We start from the raw sequence: 14,345 nt of genomic DNA, 5'->3' as shown, positions 1-14,345 counted from the left end.
GCTTATGTGAGTTAGCTTTTGATTGTGTTGTTCGGTTTTGAATTTAGTTCCGTAACCCGTTTGTGCCTTCCCAAGCAGGATACTTGATGCTAGTTTCTCCTCACTATAAAAAAAATGAATTCTTTTGGTTTCCCATTTGACTTGCGTCGGACAATGAAGTTTTCGTGATGCTTCTTGTTGGTAGTGCAGCTGTAGCCGATATGGGTAGCAATAGCAGTAGTGGTAGTTAAGTTTTGAGAATGACATAATCATTTTCCTCTGTATTTGACCTTGTGTTGCACAGGAGGAGATGCCCGAGTACTAACGTCTGATGACATCCCACTCTGTCAAATCCGACCTTGGTGCTGGGGATTGTGTTCAGTGCGCACAAGTACTTACCGTGGAATTTGGCTCATGGTGCATTTCCTGAAACTGGTCATGGTGAAGTGGGGTGAAGACTAACAGCAGTCATCGTATGGTATGTGTTGCCAACAGCTGGTGTTTAGTTGTACTAGTGATTTTGTATATGGAAAGGTAGACTAGAATATGGCCATGTTTTCGAGGTACTTGGCAATTTAACTCGCAAACAAGTTCTTTAGTTTTTGGCGGTTTTCGCTTATAAAAGGATGCTTTTCTGGAGATGGATTAAAGAATAACATGGTTTAGGCTACCTCACTAGTTTAGAATGATTAAACTTTATCCGTTCCTGCCGTATTTTTCTTGTTTACACCAATTTAACAGTAGAATGGCTTAGAACTTACTTACTGTCTTTCGTCTAATTAGGATTTGTCTGTGCACTGACTCTGGTAGTTGAGCTTATTGCTTTTCTACTTTTTTCTGGGGTGTCTCTAACTCCTGTTGTCCCTTTGAGTAGGGTGTTTTTCCTTAGACTTGACGAAAGATTCACGTTTCGCCTGGCTTTCATTAACAATGCTGAAACATTTTTGGGTTCTTTTGCTTTGATGTATGTTCTTTAGTCTGAAGTAGTGAATGACCGTTCACTGGATTTTCCAAGTAAAAGACTATGCTTAGTGAAGTTCTACCGCGTTTCGCCAACCAAGGATATCATATGGTTATCATATAGCTAAGGTACAGACTTTGAGTTGCTGATTCTATAATTGTTAACTGCAGAATCTTTGTTTCTATTGGGAATGCATGACTCTTGTCATTTCATTGTTTCTATGTTTGGATAACTAAGGAAAGTAAGTGAATACTGTTGTGAACCAAGCTAACTCTATTGGGCCACTTAATATGTTGGAGAGTAAACAGAGGCGGAGCCAGGATTTTCACGAAGGGGGTTCAAAATTTGAAGAAAAAATTATCGAAAGGAGCTCGACATCTATTATATATACATATAATATGATTTTAGTAATGTATAAATAGTATAATTTTCCGCCCAAGGGGGTTCGGTGAACGGTTCTTTTGCAATTCCTTATCTAGATTGTTTGATTTTGAGCCAGGGGTCTGTCGGAAACGACGTCTCTATCTGAGGTAGTGGTATGGACTGCTTACACTTACCCTCCCCAGACCCCACTTGGTGGGAATATACTAGGTATGTTGTTGTTGTTGGGGTTCGGTGAACCCCCATCCATTACACATGCTGGCTCCGCCCCTGAGTAGAGAGGTGATTGTTGTATAGAGATGGCAACCAAAGGTGGAGATGTGAACATTCAGCGCGATTTTGGGTTGTCGATGGGGCAGTTTTTGTTTGGGAACTAAGGTAGGGAAGAAAGTGAAGAGTTAGAAGCTTGGAGTCACTCAATGATAAAATAATACTAATAGATTTAACATATTACAAAATGATAAAAATTAAACTAAATTGATTTTCAAATGGTCACCATTACAAATGAGGCATAGATCACCGAAAACGTAAAATCTCTATACAATTATTAATTCAAAATATTAAATAATTGTGCAAGTGACAGATTGTTCACTAGAATGAATTGTACAATTGACAAGTTGTTCACTAGAAGGGGGTTTATGGTAATGCTAGGATGGCGTAAACCGTCTGAATATTAGAGACTAACATTCCGACTTGGTGGGAATATACTGGGTAGAGAAATATACATGTTTTAGCATATTTTAGAATTTGATTACTAAATATACATGTTCAACCTTCATGTTTGTACTCCGGTGGAGCAAAACAAGTCATATATTTTAGCATATGATTACAAAATATACATGTTCATAACTCCGGTGGAGCAAAACAAGTCATATATTTTAGCATATGATTACAAAATATACATGTTCAACCTTCACGTTTATACTCCAGTAGAGCAAAACAAATTACATATTTTAGCATATGATTACCAAATATACATGTTCAACCTTCACGTTTATACTCCAGTAGAGCAAAACAACTCATATATTTTAGCATATGATTACAAAATATCCATGTTCAATCTTCACGTTTATACTCCAGCAGAGCAAAACAAGTCATATATTTTAGCATATGATTACAAAATATACATGTTCAACCTTCATGTTTATACTCCAGTAGAGCAAAACAAGTCATATATTTTAGCATATGTTCACAAAATGTACATGTTCAACCTTCATGTTTGTACTCCAGTGAAGCAAAACAAGTCACATATTTTACCATATGATCGCAAAATATACATGTTCAACCTTCATGTTTATACACTCCGGTAGAGCAAAACAAGTCATATATTTTAGCATATGATTGCAAAATATACATGTTCAACCTTCATGTTTATGCACTCCAGTAGAGCAAAACAAGTCTTATATTTTAGCATATGATTACAAAATATACATGTTCAACCTTCATGTTTATACTCCAGTGGAGCAAAACAAGTCACATATTTCAGCTTATGATCACAAAATATACATGTTGAACCTCCATGTTTGTACTCCAGTGGAGACAAACAAGTCACATAAATTAGCATATGATTACAAAATATACATGTTCAACCTTCATGTTTATACGCCAGTAGAGCCAAACAAGTCATATATTTTAGCATATGATCACAAAATATATATATGTTCAACCTTCATGTTTATACTCCAGTAGAGCAAAACAAGTCACATATTTTCGCATATGATTACAAAATATACATGTTCAACCTTCATGTTTATACTCCAGTAGAGAAAAACAAGTCACATATTTTAGCATATGAGTCTAAAATATACATGTTCAACCTTCATGTTTATGCTCCAGTAGAGCAAAACAAGTCACATATTTTAGCATATGATTACAAAATATATACATGTTCAACCTTCATGTTTATACTCCAGTAGATCAAAATAAGTCACATATTTTAGCATATGATCGCAAAATATACATGTTCAACCTTCATGTTTATACACTCCAGTAGAGCAAAACAAGTCATATATTTTAGCATATGATTACAAAATATCCATGTTCAACCTTCATGTTTATACTCCAGCATAGCAAAACAAGTCACATATTTTAGCATATTATTACAAAATATACATGTTCAACCTTCATGTTTATACTTCAGTAGAGCAAAATAAGTCACATATTTTAGCATATGATAGTAAAATACATGTTCAACCTTCATATTTATACACTCCAGTAGAGCAAAACAAGTCATATATTTTAGCATATGATTGCAAAATATAGATGTTCAACCTTCATGTTTATATTTCAGTAGAGCAAAACAAGTCATATATTTTAGCATATGAGTCATATATGTATTTTAGCATATGATTACAAAATATGCATGTTTAACCTTTATGTTTATACTCCAGTAGATCAGAACAAGTCATATATTTTAGCATATGATCGCAAAATATACATGTTCAACCTTCATGTATATACACTCCAGTAGAGCAAAACAAGTCACATATTTTAGCATATGATTACAAAATATACATGTTCAACCTTCATGTTTCATGTATTTTAGCATATGATCACGAAATATACATATTCAATCTTCATATTTATACTCCAGTAGAACAAAACAAGTCACGTATTTTAGCATATGGTTATAAAATATACATGTTCAACCTTCATCTTTATACTCCAGTAGAGCAAAACAAGTCATATATTTTAGCATATGATCACAAAATATACATGTTCAACCTTCATGTTTGTACTCTAGTGGAGCAAAACAAGTCGCATATTTTAGCATATGATCGCAAAATATACATGTTCAACCTTCATGTCTATACACTTCAGTATAGCGAAACAAGTCACATATTTTAGCTTATGATCGCAAAATATACATGTTCAACCTTCATGTTTATACACTCCAGTAGAGCAAAATAATTCACATATTTTAGCATATGATCACAAAATATATATGTTCAACCTTCATGTTTATACTCAAGTAGAGCAAAACAAGTCACATATTTTAGCATATGATTACAAAATATACATGTTCAACCTTCATGTTTATACTCCAGTACAACAAAACAAGTCATATATTTTAGCATATGATTACAAAATATACATGTTCAACCTTCATGTTTATACTGCAGTAGAGCAAAACAAGTCACATAATTTAGCATATGATTACAAAATATACATGTTCAACCTTCATGTTTATACTCCAGTAGAGCAAAACAATTCACATATTTTAGCATATGATTACAAAATATACATGTTCAACCTTCATGTTTATACTTCAGTGGAGCAAAACAAGTCACATATTAATATACATTTTCAACCTTCATGTGTGTGTATTCTCCTATCTAATATGAAATGTCTTATTCTTCTATTTGAGATGAAAACATATTTGTTTGAAAGACTGAGTTTGAGAAAGTCATTGTTTTTGAAAGCTTTAATGAACATATATTCCAAAGAGAATTGTTATGAAATTTGATTGCTTTGATGATTTGGAATCGAGATGGAAGTGAATTAAGATTTTTTATGATGACTAACATGTTTCACTCGATATATTTTACTCTCTTATGATTTTGATTATTTTAATTCGAGCTAAGCGAGTCATTTATATCAGCATGCATAATTTTATAAACTGTGATGATATTAAGATATTATTTTATACTCGGTACATTTTCATGGTACTGACCCACATTCGTATGTGGGCTATGATTATGTGATTAGAGATGTAGGTATGGTTGCAAATGAGAGTGTAAGTCTTTAATGATGATTATTGAAGCTAGAAAGTTAAGGATGACATATGGATGGGTTTTTCAAGAATGAAGTTGGTAAGTTCAAAATTAGTTTATTCTTGTGAGTTTAGCATTTATTTGTATATCTTAGAATGATGAAATTATGGCTTAATCTCGAGAATATGTGGAGTACGCCTTTAGGTGTATTTTCCTTAAAGTTATATGTGGTTTTAATGATAGACTTGAATGTCATGTTGGGTGTAAGATGATGTATGCAATATACACTAGTGAATCCATATCAAGAGTTTTAAATTAGTCATTAAAGTGGTAAGGGATGATATGATTAGGGTGTGAGCTCTAAGAAGGTATAGAATATTGAACCTTGTGGTTTAGACTAGTATTGTGGTTTGGCATGTTGTATCTTGTGATTTAGTGTTAGACTTGATCATGGTGAGAGAACTTTGTTTAATTTAGAACTCAGTAGAAAGATTTCGCAGTGCCAATATGAGAATTATAATTTGAATCAAATGAGTATGGTATTTAAGGGGAATAGTATAGTTGAGAGAGAATTTGAGAAGTAATGCTTAGCTTAAAAGCAAGAAGTTGTGTTGCCTGCGGCCTAGCAATCCTATCCTAGTTTATGAGTTATATAATTATATTCCATGCTATAGAGTTATATCAATGTTTTAATTCCTTAGTCAAATGTCTTGTTCAGAGTATGCCCAAAATTCTTTGCTCCCTAATGTCAATAGAATTTCGTAGAAAAGTGCTGAAGAAATACTCCATTTGAGTATGGGTAGTCAGTATGATCCAATCCATATAGCCTGTAATCTAGTTTAGCAAGCAAGGAGATAAGCTCTTATAGATTCTTAATTTTCCAGCTAGTCTTACTATCCACAGTCTTATACGTATGTTCATTCCAAGAGGCAATGTGTTTGTGTCCAATTAAATTATGAATTCAACTCAGTTCATGCATCAGTTTCAGTTTCAGATATTAAGTCATGATTCAGTTCGTAAGTATCCTGTGTAGTATCACAGTCTCTTCCTAGTATTTTCATCAAATTATTATCATTCGGGGACGAACGATCCCAAGAGGAGGATGTTGTAATACCTCGAGTTTTCATGTCATAAACCTCTCATCCTTTCTCATGAGATCAGATCCAGTGCAAAGTAATGGTTACTCATAAGTTGACACTATCGTTTCTATCTTAGCCATATAGTTATTTTTCTTGAGGATTCATGCACTTGCAGACAGTTCAGTAGCTCATTATTCTTGAGATCTAGTGATTTAGTTCTATCAGTTACACATGATAGCTTGAAGACTAATATTCCTTTGTGTTTCAGGTTAATTATCCACATTTGAGGACGAATGTTCCCAAGGAGGAGATAATGTAATACCCTATATTTTCATGCTAGAATTCTAACCGTCGTTCCTGCATGTCTAAGCTCTAATCCAAGTGATTCTCACGTGAATACAAAATTGCATGATCATTATCCTAGTCTATGGAGTAGTTTAGAGGTGGAAAATGTTTATAGCAATGACCTAGAACAAGGTTGAACTAAGACCAATTGATTCATCCAAAGTTTGACATTCGATTCTACAAGGGTCAACTTAACACGTGTATATCTCTTAATATACATAGAATTTTTCATCCTAAGACCTATCAAATTGTATATAATTGAATTAGCATTCCAACGATACCAATTTCATCAAAATCTGACACCCGAGAAAGGAGTTATGGCTTTACGAAGTAGAGTGCGTCGCCTAACCAATCGCACATGGCTACTGAAATAGGTGTGCGATAAGCAATGCGGTGCATACTTAAATGTGTGCGATAATCAATGCAGCGCATTCTTAAATGTGTGCGATAAGCAATGCGGCGCATACTTAAATGTGTGCGATAAGCAATGCGCCGCATACCTCACTTCCAAGTGCCAAAAACACCCCTATATATGTCTATAACATAGGATTAAACTCCCATAACAACAAAATAAGTTTACTTTCTCTCAAAATCACCAAGAACATTCATTAGGGTTTCAACCTAAAAATTCAAATGTCTCAAGATTCAACCATGAGTTTTCAATAATTCTTCGAGATTCGGAATTCCCATTCCGAGGGCTACAAGAAACACTCATTATTTTCACGAATAGAGTCCCAAGGTCAAGAGTTCATTCAAAGCTTCAAGTTTAAGGTATGTGGGGTTTTCAACAAGAACATCCTTTCGTTCTAGTGCCCAAAATTTGTATTATTTTACAAAGATATATGATTTTACATGCTTTGATACGAATTTGAGATAGAAACTATTATCCTACGTTCTTGTTCAAAAGACTATTATATTTTTATGATGTCTTGAGGATAAATTTCTTGAGTTTTGATGTTAATATCATGTTTGCAGTTGAATCTCTAGATTTTCATGTGAATTATACATGTTTGCTACATAAAGTGTGAATCTTGAAATATTTTGCTCAAGTATTGATATATAGGTTTTGAACCCTATTTGAGAATTATGATTTTTGTGAAAGTAATGTGTTATTCACACCTTGAGATTTGAATGATTTGACCTTTTGGTCTTGAAAGAGTTATTTTTGAACTCGAATGAGAAAAGAAATCCATATTTTAATTTATTATGAAAAAGGGGTAGCATGATGGCTCCCGTTGTGAATTGCGGAATTATTTTATGGTGAATTTTCTTTGAAAAGATCTGAGCTAAGTCTGGGAGTAGTCTTTAGCATCGAGTGAGAGGTATAGCTGTGTTGGTACTTCCCTAGAACTACGTGCCCCCATAGGAGCCGGAATTGAGGCTGATTATATATAGTGCTCACTAGTTTTTGGATTTTATACTTATAGTCCTACTCCGATGGCAAGGATAGGACGGCTCTCCCCAACGTGGGTTGTACGTTGGACTCTATGTGGCTCACATGGTTTATGTCGATTTTGAGATCTCCCAATGTGTGTGTGTGTATTCTCATATCTAATATGAAATGTCTTATTCTTCTATCTGAGATGAAAACATATTTATTTGAAAGACTGAGTTTGAGAAAGTCATTGTTTTCGAAAGATTTAATGAACATATATTTCAAAGAGAATTGTTATGAGATTTGATTGCTTTGATGATTTGAAATCGAGATGAAAGTGAATTGAGATTTATTATGATGACTCACATGTTTCACCCGATATATTTTACTCTCTTATGATTATGATGATTTTAATTCGAGCTAAGTGAGTCATTTATATTAGCATGCATAATTTTATAAACTGTGATGATATTAAGATACTATTTTATATATGCATTGCACCCCCATATGCTTGGTACATTTCCATGGTACTGACCCACATATCGTATGTGGGCTACATTTTCTTGGAATGTAGGTACAAGGTATAGTGTACATCTTCAGATCCAATCAGTTCGCGGTATCCAGTCAGCAGGTGATGAGTCCTTTTGATTCAAGGGCTTGAGTTAGTTATACAGTTCGAGAAGTGTTGTATTCTCTTTATTTAGTCGTATTGAGTTGGGTTAGTCGGGAGTCATGACCCGGCTACCTACAGTCAGTACTAGTAGAGGCTTCATAGATAGTCAGTAAAAGTTGATGTATTCCGTTTCAGTTTTGGTTGTAAAAGCAGAGTTGTAATCTTCTAAATTTAGTTTTGTATCTATCATATTCAGAAAAGAGTTATTTTCCACAGACTTGTATAGATTTATACTTTTTGTTCAGTTGCTTATGAGTTATGCCAGTAGAAGGGTTATCTTGGGGTCACTTGTGATTCTAAGCACTGTGTGACGTCTTGGGACCCGATTTCAGGGCGTTACAAACTTGGTATCAGAGCACAGAGTTCAAGTGTCCTAGGGTGTCTATGAATCTGTGTCTAGTAGAGTCTTGCAGAACGGTACGGAGACGTCTGTACTTTTCTTCGAGAGGCTACAGGGCATTTAGGAAATGTCTTCATTCTCTCAAGTCTTAAATCGTGCTATCGAAAAGTTCTCCAAGAAACTTATACAGATACTCATCTTACTTTAGTCAGGCCATTTCTTCCTTATTTTCAAGGTATCAGAAACAGTGGGATTGTAAGAGAGCTAGAAAGTATCCTGTCAGTACTTTTGAGTTCCGAAAACTGAAGTGCTTTATCAGGCCTGTAGAAATCGTACACAAAGCTTGAGTTAGATGTGTTTTTGAATTTCTCCTCATAATCCATAACGATAATCTATACTTCTCTATCTATGTTCTTGAAGTAACATGTTCGGCAAGTTCTAGTTCCTCCCCAGATAATGCTTTTATAATTGCTTGCAGAAGTTTCATAAAGTGGCTAGAGAGGAGCCTTCTAGTGTGTTATAAGTCCTTCAAATTTAAGTTGTGCCCTCGTTCTTATGATTTATTTAATTAAGACAGAGTAACGTGTATTCTTAGATCGTTGAATGTTGTGTGTCAAGTTTCTATCTTTTGTATTATGTAATCTTGTTATCATTATGTATGTGAAAAATCAAAGTCTAGTGAAGCCGTGTGAGGCCTATTTCGATTCACTAGCATAGTTGCTTTGTTATTCATCTAATTTTCTTGTTCAAAATACAAAACCAAAGTCTAGTGAAGCCGCGTGAGGCCTATTTCGATTCACTAGCAACTTGTTGTTTATCTTGTTGTTCTAGGTTAGTTGAAAGTGTGGGTTTCTGTGTAGTGACAGAAGTAGTAACGTTTAGTTGAAAGTCTTGTGTTAGTTGAACTTGTGGGTTTAGAAGTGTAGTGGCAAGAATAGTAGTAAGGGCGATTTATTGAATATGTATAGCTGAATTTTTTCTTATGATTGAATTAGTAATGAAGTGATATACCCTTGTTTGTTAGTTTAGTGAAGTTAGAGAAGGAGATTATTAGTTAAGGTGGATTGTTGTTTGCTTGAAGTATGAAAAGAGTTATTGATGGTATTTGCTATGCCAGAAAAGTATAGGTTTTAATGAAAGTACTTGGTGGGTGACTGTAGTTAATTTATGCTTTCATGAGATTGCAAGGGAAAGTTTAGTTGAAATTTATAGAGCTATGAAAGTAATTTAGGTGTGAAGATGGGTAAATAGTAATGATGTGAAGAAGGAGTATGTGTTAACGGATTATGAATAAGATAGGCCATATGATTATGATCGATTGTCATTGTGTACTAGTTTTTCTTAATTCTATGTTCTATAGTTTTGAAGTGAGAATTGTGTGTGAGATTGGGTTGTAAATCATGTTTAGCTCTAGACATTAAGTTGGAACAATTGATGGTTCGATTGTTGATGCTAGTTATATGGAGGTGATCTAGTAGGCCTGAACAGTGTATGCAAGAGTATAAGATCATGTGTTCGTAATTAAGTATGGTGTAGAGGTGTGCCCAAGGTGCTATGGGGCTGCATTATTTTTTGAGGATTATTGCATATTGTGTGGTTAGTAGTTACGTTGAGTTGCTAGGTGGAGAAAGGCTAGTCAGATAATTTATGATGTTCTTGATAGATAAGTTAAAGAGTTACGATTGAAGATGTTGAGCCTTTTTAGTGTGATTATTATTCTCATGGTTTGGAAAAAAAAATATAAGAATAGAGGTGTGATCTTGGTAGGTTATGATTATGTGATTAGAGATGTAGGTATGGTTGCAAATGAGAGTGTAAGTCTTTAATGATGATTATTGAAGCTAGAAAGTTAAGGATGACATATGGATGGGTTGTTCAAGAATGAAGTTGGTAAGTTCGAAATTAGTTTATTCTTGTGAGTTTAGCATTTATTTGTATATCTTAGAATGACGAAATTATGGCTTAATCTCGAGAATATGTGGAGTATGCCTTTAGGTGTATTTTTCTTAAAGTTATATGTGGTTTTAATGATAGGCTTGAATGTAATGTTGGGTGTAAGATGATGTATGCAATATGCACTAGTGAATCCATATCAAGAGTTTTAAATTAGTCATTAAAGTGGTAAGGGATGATATGATTAGGGTGTGACCTCTAAGAAGATATAGAATATTGAACCTTGTGGTTTAGACTAGTATTGTGGTTTGACATGTTGTATCTTGTGATTTAGTGTTAGGCTTGATCATGGTGAGAGAACTTAGTTTAGTTTAGACCTCAGTAGAAAAATTTCGCAGTGCCAATATGAGAATTATAATTTGAATCAAATGAGTATGGAATTTAAGGGGAATAGTATAGTTGAGAGAGAATTTGAGAAGTGATGCTAAGCTTGAAAGTAAGAAGTTGTGTTGCCTATGGCCTAGCAATCCTATCCTAGTTTATGAGTTATATAATTATATTCCATGCTATAGAGTTATATCAATGTTGTAATTCCTTAGTCAAATGTCTTGTTCAGAGTATGCCCAAAATTTTTTGCTCCCTAATGTCAATAGAATTTCGTAGAAAAGTGTTGAAGAAATACTCCATTTGAGTATGGGTAGTCAGTATGATCCAATCCATATAGCCTGTAATCTAGTTTAGCAAGCAAGGAGATAAGCTCTTATAGATTCTTAATTTTCAGCTAGTCTTACTATCCGCAGTCTTATACGTATGTACATTCCAAGAGGCAATGTGTTTGTGTCCAATTAAATTATGAATTCAGCTCAGTTCATGCATCAGTTTCAGTTTCAGATATTAAGTCATGATTCAATTCGTAAGTATCCTGTGTAGTATCACAGTCTCTTCCTAGTATTTTCATCAAATTATTATTATTCGGGGACGAACGATCCCAAGAGGAGGATGTTGTAATACCCCGAGTTTTCATGTCATAAACCTCTCATCCTTTCTCATGAGATCAGATCCAGTGCAAAGTAATGGTTACTCATAAGTTGACACTCTCGTTTCTATCTTAGCCATATAGTTATTTTTCTTGAGGATTCACGTCCTTGCAGACCAGTTCAGTAGCTCATTATTCTTGAGATCCAGTGATTCAGTTCTATCAGTTACACATGATAGCTTGAAGACTAATATTCCTCTGTGTTTCAGGTTAATTATCCACATTCGAGGATGAATGTTCCCAAGGAGGAGATAATGTAATACCCCGTATTTTTCTTGAGGATTCATGCACTTGCAGACCAGTTCAGTAGCTCATTATTCTTGAGATCCATTGATTCAGTTCTATCAGTTACACATGATAGCTTGAAGACAAATATTCCTCTGTGTTTCAGGTTAATTATCCACATTCGAGGACGAATGTTCCCAAGGGGGAGATAATGTAATACCCCGTATTTTCGTGCTACAATTCTAACCATCGTTCCTGCGTGTCTAAGCTCTAAACCAAGTGATTCTCAGGTGAATACAAAATTGTATGATCATTATCCTAGTCTATGGAGTAGTTTAGAGGTGGAAAATGTTTATAGCAATGACCTAGAACAAGGTTGAGCTAAGACCAATTGATTCATCCAAAGTTTGACATTCGATTCTACAAGGATCAACTTCAAATGTGTATATCGCTTAATATACATAGAATTTTTCATCCTAAGACCTATCAAATTGTATATAATTGAATTAGTTTTCCAACGATACCAATTTCATCAAAATTCGACACCCGAGAAAAGAGTTATGGCTTTGCGAAGTAGAGTGCGTCGCCTAACCAATCGCACATGGCTACTGGAATAGGTGTGCGATAAGCAATGCAGCATGTACTTAAATATGTGCGATAAGCAGTGCGGCGCATACTTCAATGTGTGCGATAAGCAATGCGGCGCATACTTAAATGTGTGCGATAAGCAATGCACCGCATACCTCACTTCCAAGTGCTAAAAACACCCCTATATATGTCTATAACGCGGGATTAAACTCCCATAACAACAAAATAAGTTTACTTTCTCTCAAAATCACTAAGAACATTCATTAGGGTTTCAACCTAAAAATTCAAATATCTCAAGATTCAACCATGAGTTTTCAATAATTCTTCGAGATTCGAAATCCCCATTCCGAGGGCTACAAGAAACACTCATTATTTTCACGAATAGAGTCCCAAGGTCAAGAGTTCATTCAAAGCTTCAAGTTTAAGGTATGTGGATTTTTTCAACAAGAACATCCTTTTGTTCTTGTGCTCAAAATTTGTATTAGTTTACAAAGATATATGATTTTACATGCCTTGATACTAATTTGAGATAGAAACTATTATCCTAGATAGAAACTATTATCCTACGTTCTTGTTCAAAAGACTATTATATTTTTATGATGTCTTGAAGATAAATTTCTTGAGTTTTGATGTTAATATCATGTTTGAAGTTGAATCACCAGATTTTCATATGAATTATACATGTTTGCTACATAAAGTGTGAATCTTGAAATATTTTGCTCAAGTATTGATATATAGGTTTTGAACCCTATTTGAGAATTATGATTTTTGTGAAAGTAATGTGTTATTCACACCTTGAGATTTGAATGATTTGACCTTTTGGTCTTGAAAGAGTTATTTTTGAACTCGAATGAGAAAAGAAATCCACATTTTGATTTATTATGAAAAAGGGGTAGCATGATGGCTCCCGTTGTGAATTGCTGAATTATTTTGTGGTGGATTTTCTTTGAAAAGATCTGAGCTAAGTCCAGGAGTAGTCTTTAGCACCGAGTGGAAGGTATAGCTGTGTTGGTACTTTCCTAGAACTACGTGCCCCCGTAGGAGCCGGAATTGAGGCTGATTATATATAGTGATCACTAGTTTTTGGATTTGATACTTATAGTCCTACTCCGATGGCAAGGATAGGATGGCTCTCCCCAACGTGGGTTGTACGTTGGACTCTATGTGGCTCACATGGTTTATGTCGGTTATGAGATCTCCCAATGTGTGTGTGTATTCTCCTATCTAATATGAAAAGGCTTATTCTTCTATCTGAGATGAAAACTTATTTGTTTGAAAGACTGAGTTTGAGAAAGTCATTGTTTTTGAAAGATTTAATGAACATATATTCCAAAGAGAATTGTTATGAGATTTGATTGCTTTGATGATTTGGAATCAAGATAGAAGTGAATTGAGATTTATTATGATGACTACATGTTTCACCCGATAAATTTTACTCTCTTATGCTTGTGATGATTTTAATTCGAGCTAAGTGAGTCATTTATATTAGCATGCATAATTTTATAAACGGTGATGATATTAAGATATTATTTTATATATGCATTTCACCCCATATGCTCGGTACGTTTCCATGGTACTGACCCACATATTCGTATGTGGGCTACATTTTCTTGGAATGTAGGTACAAGGTATTGTGTACATCTTCAGATCGAGTCAGTTCGCGGCATCCAGTCAGCAGGTGATGAGTCCTTTTGATTCAAGGGCTTGAGTTAGTTATACAGATTGAGAAATGTTGTTTTTTCTTTATTCAGTCGTAT

The 14,345-nt window shown here is 34.4% G+C and overlaps 1 protein-coding gene across 1 annotated transcript in view; it reads right to left on the bottom strand.

Annotated features, from left to right (window-relative positions):
• Nucleotides 1-3,021: 3,021 nt before the first annotated feature.
• LOC107868446 (kinesin-like protein KIN-10A) overlaps nucleotides 3,022-14,345 on the bottom strand; it is a gene marked incomplete in the record, with an annotated part of 19,730 nt that continues 8,406 nt past the window's right edge. The window contains 1 exon segment of the mRNA XM_047410511.1: nucleotides 3,022-3,116.

Source organism: Capsicum annuum, chromosome 4 (assembly GCF_002878395.1).
Source record: "Capsicum annuum cultivar UCD-10X-F1 chromosome 4, UCD10Xv1.1, whole genome shotgun sequence".
Classification (NCBI taxonomy): Eukaryota; Viridiplantae; Streptophyta; class Magnoliopsida; order Solanales; family Solanaceae; genus Capsicum; species Capsicum annuum.
Note: the sequence above shows the minus strand (reverse complement) of the source record. Positions and strands in the feature narration are given on the sequence as shown.